The sequence below is a fragment of the Anopheles bellator genome, chromosome X (assembly GCF_943735745.2).
Source record: "Anopheles bellator chromosome X, idAnoBellAS_SP24_06.2, whole genome shotgun sequence".
NCBI lineage: Eukaryota > Metazoa > Arthropoda > Insecta > Diptera > Culicidae > Anopheles > Anopheles bellator.
The window spans coordinates 7,013,294-7,027,120 of record NC_071287.1 but is presented as its reverse complement, the minus strand read 5'-3'; the positions used below and the strand labels follow the sequence as shown (position 1 = coordinate 7,027,120).

The following is a 13,827-nucleotide window of genomic DNA, read 5'->3' as shown; positions in this document are numbered from 1 at the left end:
ATCCTCTCAGAACAACGGCACGCGTGCACCCAGCGGCGGTTTTGTAGTCGAAAAGTGAGAGGAATTAGCAACAGCCGTCAGCAGCAGCGGCAGCAGCGTTAGCGTTTTGTTCATTCGCGAGCTGCTGTTGTCTGTCCTGTCCTGTGTCCCCCCAGGAGCCGGCGGTGGATGCGAAAATTGACTTCACGAAAAAGTAACGCAAAAAATGTAGCGAGCCACACGACGAGCGTACGTTCAACAGAAAGAGAGAGAGAGAGCCAACGACATTCTTTGGCCGGAGGCACACTCAAAAGATTGTGAAACGGTTGCGCCTGTCTCGACTAAAAAGGCGAACGTACATACTCGAGAGCAGCGACGACATCATTTGCATAATATAAAACCACAAGCAGCAGAAAACTGTTGTTTTCTTCTGTTTCTCTTTCGTCGCGAAGACATTGCGCTGCGCTGTTGCTTCTCGCCACAGTTCCTTCGGAACACACAGAGTATTACGGTTTACGTTACGGGGTGAGGTTGTTCCGCGAACGAGAGAAGGCCGCGTAGTTTTGATTTATGCTCTTTTCCGCCGTATACTAGATAGTTTAGAACGTGTTTAACACAACCTAAGCGAGGACCTAAGTGTCTTCCTGTTTTGCTACGAAGCTGTCGCAAAAAATGTTGAAAGTGTTCATCAAATGTTTACAACGGAGTCGCCACAGTCTGCCTGGACCACTACTTTCCGGTCATCTAGTTGCCAATTGTGCTCTACGGTATCCGGCGGAGTCCGTGAGTTCAGAGTTGGACTATCCGATTCCGATTTGTTTTTTTTTTCTCAAGAGTTTGAACCTTTTTGTGACAAGACTCCAACTGCACACACAAAGGGGGGAAACTCTGTACCAAACGGACGACTGCGTCTCCTTCTCGCTCGCTTGGTCGGTTCTCGGTCTCCCTCGCTCATTCGCTCTTTTTCTCACTCACTCACTCACTCGCTGCGATCGTTTTTGCACGATGTACTTAGTGGATTTCCCTTTTCCTACATACATTTTAGCGATGGCAGGACTTTTTGTTCCTTTTTTTTTAATCTTTCCGTCGGCGCACGGGATAGTTTTTTGCTGCTACTGGGCTAGATGGGCTACTAGGAAGCTGGTGAAGCTGGTTTTACTGTGTTTTGTATTTTTGTATTCTTTGTTCGAGAAAATGTTTTATACCACCGTTCGAAATAGGAAACTCCGTAAGTTCTTTAAAGGTCTATGACTAGTCTCTCTCTCTCTCTTCCCGTCTTTCTTTTTTATTTCTTTCTTTCTCCCTTTTTTCTTACTTTTTTATCGTTCTTTCTTCACCTTTACTTTTCTCTTTTTCTTTCTTTTTTCTCTATCTTTCTCTTTATTGGCGCGCGCATGTCTGCGGTTAATTTTGTTTTTTGTTTTGTTTTGCACATGTAGCAAACTTTCGTGTACATTCTTTAACAAAGCCGTTAACCAACTTACCAGTGTTTGAACTTTGGCATGGTGTGTATGGTTGTTCTGGTTTGGTAACGTGCTCAGTAGGAAACGTTTTACTCTGCTGGACACAATTTCTCAGCACAGACTACTCCATCCAGGTTGTTGTTTTTTACAACACGTCTTAGCGTTTCTTGAAATCTCCGCCAACCATTCGTGTGGTGTGCGGCGTTATCGAGAGAAAACGAGGTGGACAATGTTGATGGGTGTGTACCCATGACAACTATTGTGGTCAAAGATAGTCTGCTTCTGATGTGGCGAAAGTGTACTAGTACAAATCAGTGTTTATGCGAACTGGAGAACTATCGAAAGAGTCCTCGGCTCCCATTCCTTGGGGTTCCGCCAACAGAACGCACGCATTTGCTAATGGTGTTGAGCTATTTTGCTACCTCTTAAAAGAGCAAATAAGAACTCAATTCAGATGGGGGGTGGTTTTAGGGGTGCGAACCGGCCCCCTGGGTGCTGTGTGTGATGTTGATGATAACTACTACCCTTCTTATACCGACGCTGCCGCCGCCGCCGCGTTTTTCGATGCATGGTGTTTTTTTTATGCGTCGCCCACTTTCTACCCGTACGCCACGTAATAATAATAAATCTTTGCACACCCGGTCGGCTGGCCGGCCCGGACTCGCAGAAGGGTGACAGCACAGAAAAAAGGGCGAAATAGCAGTACATAGTGGCAGGCACCATCGCCGCCGGCAGAGAGAAAGAAATCGAAAGAGAGAGCGAAGGAGAGAGAGAGAGAGAGAGAGTAAAAAAGAACAACGTCAAAAATCCGTGCCTTGCCCCTTGCTGCTGCTGTGTTCAGGAGGTTGAGTTTTAATTTATTTAATATTCTGCGTTGCGTTCTTTTTATGGCCGCCTTATTTCATAGCCCGGTTTGCCTTGTCTGCCTGGCCTGTCCACCCTACCACCAACCGTCTCTCTGCCACGCACTGCCATCAGACGGCAAGGGAAGCAGGGGGACCCGGGAGACGAGATTTGAGGGTTGAAAACGCCAAAAAGTTGAGTGGAAAAATACTATTAATGAGAATATAAAAGCGGCGAAGCAGTGATTTGAGAGAAGAGGTTGTGTTTCGGTGTGTGCGGGTGGGTGGGTGTTGAGGATTTTCCTTCCGTTGCTGCTGCTTGTGGAAGAGGGGAGGGGAAGGGGCGGGGGCGTACCATTACGCGGTGGATGCTCGCGTGGCGCGCGCGTGGTTTATGCTGACTTTTTGACGGTTTGAGAAAATATCCTTTCCTTTTCTCTGTGTGCATCGTTCGCAACTCTATTGTGTACGGCTGTTTAGAAAAAAAGCATAGTTACGGTTCATTAATTTATCCACAACCGGCCAGAAAGTGAAGAAGCGCGCCTTATACCTTGCGAACCTACGATGAGGGGTTTTTTGGTGTGTAAATAATCTTCTCATTACAACGCGCGCAAAAGCGCAAAAACAACATAAATAAAGGCACTATGCTGTGCTGCGACACACCATCAAAAGGACTCCAAACAGCACAAAAGGACAAATGAAGAGAGTGATGTACAAAAATGTACTTTGAGCAAGCCGTGAAAAATCGAAGAACCGCTTTCCGAGAGCACCCATCCTGAGAGCGAAGATAAATAACAATCCTATTAAAAATAGCTAAATCACATTAGTTAGCAAAACATTTTTTTTAATTAACTAACCAAATGTTGGTGCACATTACGGTGTGGATATGAAACCCGTGGCTTTTTTAAAGCCTTCGTGAATTAAAATCAAACCAACAGCGAAGAGTAACCGGAAGAAGCTTTTACTGTTTTCCCCTCTCTCTAGACTCACCTTTTTAAATCCCTTTTGTAATCTTTTCTCTTTTCTTCTCATTACAGGTAAATTTAACAATGCTTCTTCGAAGATGTGACGACACAGCTTTGCTGGTGGTCCTGGTGCCCGTCTTGACCAATTGTCGCACACCGTTTGTATGTGATAAACGTTTCTCGAATGTGAATATCCTGATTAACTACCGATTAGTCCTTGTCGCGCTCCTAGTGTTGGGCTGTAACACAGCACGAGATGCACTATTAATTACTATTAATGTTAATTTCTATTTATTAATACTTATTTCATAAATTCGAAACTGGTCGTTTGTCTCGACCAGTCTCAGGACGAGAGCTCCCGAGGCTCGTGCAATCTAATGGGCGATGGTGACCACCGTCTCCTGGGATCTGGTTTGTGATTTGCCGTGTGCTTTTACGTGCGCTTTGAGCCGCGATGATCATCGCGGCTTCAGCCGGCCCCCCACAGACCAAGAAGGTAAACCCAAAAGGGGAGGGATAAAGAGAAGAATCGACGAAACCTGTTCCGCAAATCTCGTTCTGCGTGACCTTCGGGCTCGCGGAACGGTTGGCCCCATGCTTACCAGGTTCTTATCAATTGTGCTGTGCCTGATAAGTTCATATCAATAGTCCGGTAGAGAGGTCCGGGTCCGGGAGCGACTTTCTTTTAGGTGGTGGCGCGCGTAGTTTCCGGTATCCCACAAGATCTCTCCCGGTCTCTCGAGCGCGGGAGCTGTGCACTTTCCGTCGGAAACCCTACTTATCTCGCAGATCCTGTAGTGAGAGGCGTGTCTTACTGGGCCAAAAAAAAAAACGAACCAACCAGAGGACACTGGGGAGGAGGGTGTCTGGGGAGGACACTATTCAAGATGCAGATCCGGGTGTGTTGTATCGTTTGTGTTTGTTTCTCTTATCGCATTTGTTATCGTTCTGGTCCCTGATCCATCCATCACACGGCTACTACGACATCATCATCATCATCATCATCATGCATCATGCAGGGTTTGATTTCGGATGTTCGGATTCCCCAACTTAGGTCATTAAAACCACACTAATCATGTGCAAACGTGCAACCTTTCTCATGATGCCACGCGGTTTGTTTATCGCACGCACCGAGCTGTCACTTTGTGGAGTTTATTATTTGTTGTTAATATGGAGTTGACACTGACAGCCATGGCGCGGTTGTGGTGGTTCGCGTTCAGGCAGTTAACCAGTTTTTTACGTTCTTTATCTGATCTTTATGCGAACCTTGCTCCTCTCCCCCATGGGCTGAAAAGTCTCGGGCTCGGGTGTGCTCTTATTTGTTCAAATTGGCTTTTTATTCACCAACGTCATCTCACTTCACAGTACTCTGTTTTGTTGAACGATTTATCTGTTGCAAACTGAAGTTAGCAAACCAAACGTTTTATTGTTGTTTTTGAGTTGGAGCAGCGGAGTCCTTAAAACACTATCCAAGCCATTGCTTTCGTTGAACGGTGCTTTTGTCCCATCAAAAAGCAGTGTAACTATTAAAACATTAAATTGCTTTTGATCCCCATTGTTTTAAAAATAACTAAAATAGTGTCGTCACTGTTGGTAAAATAATTCGCAAACTTACCGCGAGTAGAATGTGATTAAATTACAATAGCTTTCTGGAAGGAAGGTTCGTACTAACTGAAAATGCGCTGAATGCAATAAGCCTATAGCACCATTCATGTGGTCGGGCTCGGAATTTTCCGGCCCACGTGTTAAGGTGCGCCTCGATCAACGGCGCTGCTAGACAGGCAACTGACTTCGGGGAAAAAGTAACGGCGGCGGCGTTCGGTTCTCGAACTAATTGCCCGTAGCTCAGCTCTCGTAGCTCGTAAGCAACATGACAGGCATTTTGTTTAAATTAATAACAAGCGAGCGAGAAAGACATAATTGAAGACAACGACATCGTCGTCGTGATGACAGCGACGACAACTGGGGGCCTCTCCGGACTGGTTCCGCCGGTTCTCTGTCTCTCCTTCGCCCAGGATGGGTGTCGTCGTCGTCAGCGAGCGCGCGCCGGTGGCAGTTACACGAAGTCGTCGTCGTCGACGCCATCGCTTACCGGCGAGACGATGGCGCGATGGTTGGTGTTTCTGCTGTTGACTTTACCCCAGATACCGCTTCTTGGGGCTGCTGCTGCCAGAGGTGGTTTCTACCGCTTCGTGAGCGAAGAGTCCACAGCACCTCCCTCCAAGTCCAAGTCTTGTTGCTGCTGCAGCCTGGTGGTGGGCTGGCTGGCTGGCTGGTGCGTGGAACCTTCGCGTTAGCGGCGTAGTGCTAACTATTCAACCATGTCCAGCCCAGTCTCGCGGCTCCCCGCGTAGACCCGCCGTAGGAGGTGAACCCTTCCGTAGGTGAGGGCCGGGAAGTAATCGGTGCTGTGTTGTAACGCCACGCCATGTTTACTGTTTGTCGTAGTCATTTGTCTATGCAGTTCACGCCTCTGAGCGTTTCCTGCTCCTGCGTGTGCGCGCCGCCAGCCTCTCTCATATCATCGTTAACTCGTCGACGCTCATTTGATGGTAGCTAATAGCCCTAGCCACCCACGACGAAGTATGCGGCTGCCTGTGCTGCGGGACAGCAGCGGGTAATCCAGACGAAGAGGCGGCGGGGGCTGTCAAGTGGAAAGACGTTTCACAGTAGCGTGCTATAGAGGCGGCAGTAGGTTGTGGTTGAGTATACGCGCGCGGCGGTGTATAATTAGAAGAGCTCGGAGAAAACGATTCTCATTCTTCGCCACTTCGCTCGCTTCTTCACCTTCACGAATTCTTGCTTCACCCTTCGCCAGGAATCCGGCCAGGAGAGCTGTGCGCACACACATGCACGCACGAGTCGGTGGCTTCCACACCTTTTTACAGCTCGGCGTTATTACCACTCCGACACACTTCGTTTCTGGGGCCCGACTTTCTTCTGGATCTTCGCACCCAATCGCGTTCTGACTTAATTAGCTCTGGGGTGTGGAGTCCAGTGGTGTAGAAACACTAGTAGTACCCTATCTATACTAGAGAGAGACAGGATGGAAAAGCGGAGCGTGGCCTACACGTGCTTGTTTGGCTACCCTCCTCACACCCGCCCTGGGCGCGCGTACTGATGGCTCTATGTCTCTAGGTTTATCAACTCAATCTATCAGAGAGTTGCGAGATGCGCGCGCGCGTTGATGATTATCGTACAACCAGAGTGTCAGACCGACAGCCTACATCATCGTTGAGAAGTCTGTGTGTGTTTTTGAACGGTTGATCCACTCCTCTCAGCCTCAGACCCGGCAGGAGGTCTCTCGATCTCGGACCGCGCGGGCCACTTAAACGGAACGCATCGCATCGGCAAACACGTGTTGTGTGTGTGTTGTGTGGGGTGATAAATAATCTCTCGTCCGCCGCCCCCCCGTCCTCCCCCGTTCTGGACACGACGGTGGTAAATGTACCGAAAACATGGGATTTATCACCAACACCACACACAGTTGGAAAAACGCTGACTCTGGATCGGGGAGATTCTTCTTGCTGGATCCCTCGGCTCTCGCGGGGAAGCAGGGATCTGGTCTGACGGTCCAGGAGGAGTCCAGGCTAGGGATTTTAGAACTTTTGTGGCGCTGTGACTTTTGTGGCCAAGAACTAAGCGTTCCGCTACTACCATTAACTTGCAAGATTCAGCCCGACAGGAGTCAGGATGTCCATATGTGGATGTCTGTCACACCACTCAACATGTTGGGATCCTAAGGTCCGGAAATAAGTCTCGGATCAGCAAGTCCGAAATCTGCCGGTCAGCGCTCGACTAGTTAAAATGCTCCCCTGCAGTACGTCGTGGAGTAATCGGCATGTTGTGCCTCAAAGCGCATCACATCCTAAATATGGAACGGCGGCGCGCGTGGAATAATGAGGCCAATGATCTCTTCTTTGCTGCGACACCGCGCAGCGCCTGCGCACACACGCATTCTTGTATCGGATCATCCAATGCACTGCGCCACTTCAACAGTGCAACATGATGTTGTTATTGTGTTTCCGCGTAGGTCTGTGTGTGCTCTGACTCCGCCGTTCGCTATTGTTTTTGTTTTGGTCTAAGACGAGAGCCGGATCTGCTGTCATCGCTCGGCGACGTCGCCCGCCAGCGGCAAATGAAGACATCATCTCCGTGCTCGAGCTAAATTTATATTTAGCACGTTCAATGCGCGGTTCTCCGGAGCACCAAGGTTCCCATAACCCGACTGGACATGCCGTACGCTTTTGCTCCTTACACGTTTTTTTTTTCGGTCGACGCGTGCAATATGCAACTTCTCACGGGGAGCGCGTTGCTGTCTTCATCGCTTCCTCCAGTCCGGCAGTTCCGCTGATCGAGAGGTGCGTACCCTGTCGATCGCTTCGTCCGTTGCACTGTGTGAACGGCGGTGACGAAGTTGTGTGGTGATATGGCAAAAGTGACAGTTCCGCCGCACAGCACTTTCTTCCCAATTTGATAATCTTGATTTGATGATTAGAATTCGGATACGGGGCGGCCAATCCTTTTGACAGCGGTTTAGTGGAAGTGTTTTGGCAACCACACATTCAGTTTAAATCAGTGCCTCTGAGTTAATTATTGTCAACTTCCTTGTTGGCCGAATAAAAAAGTGCGTAAGAAGTAGAATAAAGTGTGTATGCCACGGAAGCAACTTTACGCGGCGTGGACCGGGACCCCTGGACACAATCGGGATCTGGAGTAGCTCGTTAAGGGTGTCCTCAAGAACGCGTAACTGCTTTTGCCTTACGCCGCCCAATCTGCCCCGGCGGCGTTGAGAGTTTCGGGACAGAGGAGTTCCGCATTCTTTTTTCGCGACGATTCTTTTGGCCTACGTTTTCCACTCGGAGAACCCTCTTTTGGATCTTCCTATGGACTGTGCAACATGGTCTTGGTCCAATCCTTCGGTTCCTTCGGTTCCTTCGGTTCCTTCTGATTGAATTGGCTGAGACTAGCTGTTTTCTTCTCCATTGCACTAAGAAATTAATATTTGGAGTATCCTGTCAGCGTCGGACGCGAGCAGATCCATGCAGACAAGCAAAAGCCGTTGGTGTGGTGTCGCTTGCCTCGCTGATCACATTCTCCGGATTTCACTTCTCTTTACGTGTGCCGTTCGTAGCGAGATCGTAATAATAATAATAATTATTATTATGTTTTTATTATTATCAATTTCCCAGGGCGTATAGCCTGATCTCCCACATTTAATTTATTTATTTCAATCTGCTTGAACAGATCCGACGCACGTATTATCACCAACTCTTAAACTCGTTTGCTTTCATGTCGCTTTCATTCAGTGTCAGGATTCAGGCCCCTAGATAGATTGTGGGTGCCCGAATTCTTCTACTCTGCCGCGACCGGTACCGGACTGGACACCACAGACTGACTGATAATGCACCCCCAGAACACCTCATTCCGGGAGTTGGAATCCATGTTATCGGACCCCAACTTCTTGTGGAGGTTTTGCAAAGGGTGCGAAACTTCTTTTTGACAATCCTTGAACATGGCCGCTGGATGTTGGAACACGACGCAGCGGCGCGTGTCCTCTGTGTATCTCAGATCCACGAGCAGCGATGTGAAAGCGGCGTCGTAGCCCATGCAGGGCTGAGACAATTGTCGCGCCCGCCGCGCCTTGTTGTGCTACTTTATGTTGCTGTTGCTGCTGTGGCAAATGTGTGGCAAAAAGGCGGAACGTGTGTGACAAGATGTTCCGCTGTTGATTCCGCTGTTGTTGTCCTTCGTTTCTTTCGCCCGACTTCTCCACTCTGTAGTTGCACTTCTCCAGTGGCTGCGAGGCATGCGCTCGCCGGGGTTACGAGCTGATAAAATGGTGTGGTGTGTGGTGCCTCCTTTCCATACTATATCCCTGAAGGACTTGAAGAGTCAGGGCGCACCGCGGCCGCCGCTCCCTACAAGGCGTTACGACGCCGCTGGCGGCAATGTTGCGGTGGTTGTTTGGTTGTTGGTGGTCGCCGCCGCTTACCGTTGCGTTTTTACGCCACAAACGGCGCGCGATTCGATTTTCTGCTTCTTCTTCTTCCTTCTCCGCCCCAGGATTTCTCCCATTTCGTGACTACTGCTGATGGTCTCTTTCCTTTAGTTTCTTCCTGGCGACTTCCTTTGTGGGGGCTTCCACCACAGCTTCGCCGTGAAGTCACCGTTTTCTCGCTTTCTCTTTCACCTTTCGCGCTTCTTCTGCTTCTACGTCTTCGTCTTCTCCGGATCCCGCGGCCCGACGACCGACCCGGGCGTAATAAACGATAAATGGACGAAATGAGGAAACATAAAAATAATCGTTAAATTTTATGTCCCATCCGTTGACGCGCGGTCCTTTGCTGTGTTGTGCCTCTTCGTCGTCATCGTCGTCGTCTTCGTGGTTGGGTTGGGTTCGGTTGTTCGCCCATCGTCAGCAGCAGCAGCAGCAGCTGTTCCGGCAGGTCGTCGTCCAAAAGGCGCACAGTGATAATGTTGTTAAGCACCACCCGCCGCCACCGCCACCGTTGGGCTTGTTGGGCGACTCCACACGTGGCGACCACCAGCACCAGCCCGCTCTCGTCGCTTTTGCGCAGTAGTGTAGACGACTCGCCAACAGATCGGCCATTAGCAGTACACACAGCCACGCACACCAACCCACCCTTACTCTCATTGTGGGCTGCTGCTGCTGCCCCACGATGATAGACCTGAGTTGAATTTCTTCATATCTTCATCAAATCAACACACACTCCCTCTAATGTTTGCCAGGTTAGGAGGTGTTCACTGTAAGAAGAGCCAAGCGAACTGGGGCGTAAGAGGAAGCCACTAACCTCAATCCAGTCTTGAACTCTGGTAGGCACCAGTGGGGGCGGGCTGCGCTTGCCTTGCCTACCTCTCTAGATATTGGACCTTGGACGGTGGAGATTGATGCTCCACAGGGTGGTCTCCTTCTTCGTTTTCTGCAAGCGATTAGCGTCCGCATTTTCAGACTAAAGTTGGAAGTCCAGCAATCGGTAGTTCAAAATCCAAACACTAGATGGATTACCCCCTATACATCCACACTAGAAGTGTGCCAGAGTGTGACACACACGGACTCTGCTAGAAATACTGTGGATTAAACAGGGTCAGGCAGCGACATACACTTCTGGGGTTCTACGCTGAAAGACCCGTCTTGGTGTCCGGCCGTCCAGGGGCGCCTTACATTGTTGGGATACCAGCACACCACATACCTATGGAGCACCATCACCCCAACATTCCGCCACATTCTTGCACAAACCGGTGCGGGATAAGGTGGGGCACAGCCGGCAACTGGTTACGCTGCTAGTAGGGGGTAGCATCCGCTGTATCAGCTTTCGCCCAGCCTGTGTGTCTCTCCACACATACACAGGGTGTCGTTTCCGGACACGAAAGTACGAGAGGTGACCTAGCTACCACCACCACCACTATGTCTGCCTCTAGACTAGAGGATATGGCGGTCGGTGATCGGCGATGACAGTTTGCGCGCGGCGGCTTGATGCGGACCTTCTTCGGACCTGATTAGCGCGCGTAATTACCGTTAAGTGGCTCCCGTCCCCACGTCCAACGAGATCAGCTAGGGGGAGAGACGAAAGATGTTACCGTGATGCAAATTACACGCCAACGTAGCCAATTCTGAGTTCCCTACCCTACCGTAATGTAACGACAACACAGTTGCTGCGACCACCACATTGGTTGACCCACATACGATCAAGAACCATTCCATATTTCCTTAGACCACTGAAATGTCATCACCACCAGTCGTAGACATAGACTTGGTAGCACCGCACCTACCTACCCTTGATTGGTCAGTAATAGTTCCAGGTATAAATTTTGAAACTCTGATCCTCGCGATAAGCAACTGACAACAAATTTGTACGGAAACATTGTGGCTGTTGTTATTTGCTGTAAATGTAGCAGCGGCGACAGATGGCGCTTTTTCCGCCTCGACTGTTTTTTCGATGGAGCGCCAAGATTTTGTCGCCTTTCTCTCTCTATTTAGCAGGGTTTCAACCTACTAGGAGCTACTAGGAGATTCATGCCTAGCATTACATAGGGAGCAACGTCTGGTGAGCTGGTGAAGGCAATTCCCTACAGAATGATTAAATCGTTTTCCTGACCGGTTGTCCAGTATGCGTGGTTAGAAAGCTTAAGAGTTAGGAGGAAAGCTTTTACAAATAGAATTAAGAGAGTGCATGCTGTCAGTGTAAGCTTCGGTAAGCATTCTGCGGTCTGCGAGTCTGTGGCACTTTTTTTGTTAGTGTCAGATTAAACTTCTTTGAGTTGCTAAAGTTGTTGAAATCTTTTGCCCAGACTGCTATATCTCTCTGCTAGAGTGCGCCGGTCGAGGCACCTTGGAAATCTTTCATTAACACGCCACAACGTGTCATACAGGAACGTAACCTTAGTAAAATGCAATTGCTATTAGTTAATGAATTAATTAATTAACAAAAGAACACCCATCGATAACTGAAGAAGGAGGGTGGGTGGTTTACCAACGTCCCGCTAAAGTTAATGTCTTTTTAAAAAAATCATTTCGTTAGAGCGCGCACATTAAATCCGCAACACGCGGAGAGCTGAGCACAGAGCAGAGCAGAATAACCGAAAACACAAGGTCTGGGACGACGACGCCCGGAAACTTTGCTATCCGGAAAACTTCATCCCTGCCCGCGTGCGGGCGGGGTGGCGTAGGTGGGAGAGGTGAACGGTGGTAGGGGTCGGGTATCTCAGAGGTGTCCTTTGCCGCCGACGTGCCCGACGACGAAGATTTTACTCCGGGAGAATAAATTACGGAAAGATAAAGTTGAGATGAAAAAGCCATTAAAACTTTTTCAAATTAAATTATTAGTATACCGGCCAGTCGCGGGGTGGGCCTGGGGGGATGTGGGTGGTTGGAGCGGGAGGGTTGTTGGTGTTCTTGAGCGTGACTCTTTGTTTCTTCTGCCCCTACTTCTTGCTCTCCCATATCTTCATGTCTCGTGGAGTTGCTCCCTCCACGACGGCTGATGCTATTTTGGTCCCACCGTTGTGTGGCGGTGGCTGGAGCGTGAACCGAGAGAAGAGAGAGAGAGCGAGAGAGAGAATGTATTTTTTCGATGACGTTGCACTTACCTCTAGCATCGCCGCTTGTTTGGGATTTTGAACATCTTTTCTTGTTTTGTGTTTACTTTGGATGAAATTTTTGAAAAAAAAGAAGTACTACAGGTGGAAAATTTTGTCGGAGAACTTGTGTCAAAAGTAAAATAGGCTGATAACTAAAGAAAAAACATACAACACTCACTCAAAACCAACAACAAACAACAGTAAACACAGCAGAACAAAGAACAAAACAAAACAGGAAAAGGAGAAACAAATCGCGAAATAAAACAAGTTCACAAGAAAATGGAGGGAATATGAGAAGAAAATTGGAATATGAATTTAAGTGAAGTGGGAACAACACAAAAAAAACACATACAATAGGAAAAGTTTGCCAGTAATAAGAACAAGAAAGAAAGCAAGAACAACAGCGAAAAAAAAGAGAGAACCAATCGTGGAAGAAAAAAGAAGAGAGTCTTGCTGTAAATTGATTGTAAATGTAAAAACTCAGCCCGCGAAACATTCTCGCAGCGTGTCGACCGACGCAGTGTCGAACAGCGCAGGGCTGTCGAGTCGCTACCCTACCACCACCCTACCGCACTCCCTCACCGCTCCCACGTATGTAATTAGATTAGTTTAATTAGAGAAAATGGCAATTTGGTCGGTAGCGCGCGCCCGCACTTTCGTCGTCGTCATCACCTCACATCACACAACGGTCGAGAGTTTTCTCCTCCAGGAGGAGGGATGGCCACATCACTGGGAGAGGGGACCGATGATGAACAGCGCGTGCCGCCGTCCTGTACACCTTCATCGCCTTTGCTGTTGACTGTTGTTATTTTTTTTTTTCGCTCTCCAAAAACTACTTGTGTTCCTTGCTGTGTGGAGCTCTTGCTGCCCCACTCCGACAAACCGTCCGGTGTTTTCCGGTGCTGCCTGCTTGCCTGCCTGCCACACAGGTGTGTGGGGATTAGCTGAGAATATCCGATTTGCTCTGCATCCGACATGAACGCGACGTCGTCTGGCGTGGTCGGGCCCACCACACACCTCCCGAGTTGAGTTGCGAAAACCTCCTTCTCCCGACGACCGACGACTGCACAGAGACGACTTGTAGGGGCGACCAGGAACGCTCTGCGAGAACATGGTCGTGCTGCCTGCTGTGTAATGAAATAAATCGAATCACAGACCAATTTGCATAACGGACGGACGAACGGACGGACGGGGCTACCACGCTTATCTTCCTTCTTGCTGATGGTACGGCGGCAACCAGAGTCTCGATGCCGTCGTCTAGTCTCCGGTGTGGTACTTGTAAAGAAGGAGGGACCCGATACACGCAGACACACAGCCGTGCAATCGAAAAGTTTTCGCCATTTCTCGCCCCTTCGCGCTTCGTGATGATGGGCTCTCTGAGAGATTATCGCACACACACAACACTGGGGATGAGAGAGCCATACACACGCACACACACACACACACACACACACACACACACACACACACACACAC

General features: G+C 49.1%; 1 protein-coding gene across 1 annotated transcript in view; it reads left to right on the top strand.

Moving 5' to 3' along the window:
* The window catches only part of LOC131213410 (mucin-19-like), a 64,126-nt gene that overhangs the window by 31,469 nt on the left and 18,830 nt on the right, over window positions 1-13,827 (top strand). The window lies entirely within an intron of this gene.